This window comes from Leptonychotes weddellii, unplaced genomic scaffold (genome assembly GCF_054177405.1).
Source record: "Leptonychotes weddellii isolate Sample4059 unplaced genomic scaffold, ASM5417740v2 HiC_scaffold_24208, whole genome shotgun sequence".
Lineage (NCBI taxonomy): Eukaryota > Metazoa > Chordata > Mammalia > Carnivora > Phocidae > Leptonychotes > Leptonychotes weddellii.
Window position 1 is genome coordinate 1 of NW_027832486.1, and position 2,362 is coordinate 2,362.

General features: G+C 49.8%; 1 long non-coding RNA gene across 1 annotated transcript; it reads left to right on the forward strand.

Annotated features, from left to right (window-relative positions):
- The first annotated feature begins 18 nt into the window (after positions 1-18).
- LOC145718880 (uncharacterized) lies at positions 19-1,657 on the forward strand. Its single transcript, XR_014142066.1, has 2 exons — positions 19-1,066; positions 1,200-1,657. It is a non-coding gene; the product is annotated as an uncharacterized LOC145718880 (long non-coding RNA).
- The last annotated feature ends 705 nt before the right edge of the window (positions 1,658-2,362 follow it).

Genomic DNA, 2,362 nt, shown 5'->3' on the forward strand with positions numbered 1-2,362 from the left:
CCTCCCACCCCACCCCCCAGTGTTCTGTATTCTTAATACTTTATTTACTTATAAGTTTTTATATAACTGTGAGTGACCATAATAATAGTAGATCAACTTTCTGTGATGTGGTTATACTGAAAATTTCAGGGGTTGTATTTTTTAAAATGGCATAATAATAAATTCAGTGAGTGTTTTATTACTGTCCTGAAACGGGATCTGTGAGAAGAGTGTGTATGTTAATACCCTGCCTGATGTAGACATTTGACAATAGAAAGCATTAAATAAATACCAAATAAAAATGATCTATAAAATTGGAAGATACTACTCTAGGTCCTTAAAACTTAATCTCAAAACAAAATTCCAGGGTGGTCGGGGGATGGGTTAGCCTGGTGATGGGCATTAAGGAGGGCACGTTCTGCGTGGAGCACTGGGTGTTGTACGCAGACAGTCAATCATGGAGCGAAAACTAATGATGTACTGTGTGGTGACATAACATAAGAATAAGTAAAATAACAAAACTCTGAAACACAGAAGGCACTCGCTGTAGCAGACAGCCCAGCTGTGGGGGTCCTGTTCGTCTCCTGTTGGCGTCGCTCACGCTGTCCAGGGCACGCAAAGCATCCCCAAGTCCTGCAGCAAAGATGTGCTGCTTTCATGAAAGCTTATTCCGTTTTTAAACAAGCTTTGTTTTGTAATAATTACAGATTCACAGGAAGTTGCAGGAACAGTACAGAAGGATCATGTCCCCTTCCCCCGGGTGACGACACAGTAGCACCCTGTCAAGGTCAGGAAGGTCACTGGTGCAGTCTGTAGGCCTGCAGACGTCACCCGCGTCGCTGTGGGCTCTGCGGCACCCTGACTCCCGGGGAGGTTCCCGCCGCCGCCGCCCCTGCAGCTCATAACCGGAGCCTGTTGTGAGAATACCCTAAAAATGGAGCCGTGCACACGTGACCTCTGGACACAGGCGTTGTTGGCTCGGACGGTGCCCTTTCAGTGTGGAGCAGTGAGGCTCTGTGACTTCTTGTGTGAAGGCTTTTGGGCGCACCTAAGTTTTCCTCTGTCCGGATCGACGTCTAGGCACGGGGTGAGTGTGGTCAGCGTATGTGCAGTCCTTCTAGAGGACTGCACCCCTGCACGCTCCCGCCGCCCCGCCCCTGCTTGTCCTTCCAGCCCCCAGAGCTGTCACTGGTTTTTATTTCTGCTGTTACTTTTTTTAGCAGGCTCCACGCCCAGCGTGTCACCCAGTGTGGGGCTTGAGCTCACGGCCCTGAGTTCGTGACCTGAACCAAGGTCAAGAGTCGGGCGCTCGACCAACTGCGCCACCCAGGCGCCCCCTTTCTGCTGCTCTGTTGGATGGGCAGTGAGAGCAGCTCATGGCTCCGTCTTGGTTTCTCTGACGGTTCACGATGCCAAATGTCTCTCCCCATACTTCTTTACCATCTGCACATCCTCTCTGGTGAAACATCTGTTCATGACGTCCTGTCTTTTGCTCTGTTTGTTTTCTTACTCTTGAGGTTTGAGAATTCCTCACACCCTCCAGACGTGGGCTCTTGGCTGGGCTGGGGGTGCAGCCGCCCCTCTGACGCCCCGTCCACTTTCACAGGCAGAACTCCAAGTTGTGGTGAAGTCCACTTTATCCATTTTTTTCCTTTTATGGAACATGCTTTCAGTAGCATTTCTAAAAACTCTGCACCTAGCCCTAGGGCCTAGGTTTTCTCCTATGTTTTTTCAAAAGGCCTGAAGTTCTACTTTTTTTTAAAGATTCCATTTATTTATTTGACAGAGACAGAGACAGTGAGAGCAGGAACACAAGCAGGGGGAGCGGGAGAGGGAGAAGCAGGCTTCCCGCCGAGCAGAGAGCCCGATGAGGGGCTCGATCCCAGGAGCCTGGGACCCTGACCCGAGCCGAAGGCAGTCGCTTAACCAACTGAGCCACCCAGGCGCCCTACATTTTTTTTTTAAGATTTATTTATTTGAGAGGACATGCGTGCATGTGGCAGGTGGGGAGGGACAAAGGGAGAGCGAGAGAGAGAACTTCAGTCAGGCTCCACGCCCAGTGCGGCTTGATCTCACGACCCCGAGATCAGACCTGAGCAGAAATCAAGAGTCAGACACTTGACCGACTAAGCCCTCCAGGCGCCCCCTCAGGTTCCAGTCTACATTTAACTTAATGATCTGTTTTGGGGCTAATTTTGTAAAAGGTGTGAAGTTTAGTAGAGGTTTATTTTCTTGCTTATGGATATTCAGTTTTCCCACCATCATTTATTGAGAAACGACCGCTCTCCCACTGAATGATCTTGGCACCCTGCCGAGAACCATTTTAGATCGGTGAGGGTCCGTTTCTGGGCCCTTCTCTCCCAGGCCCTTCTCTCTTCATGTC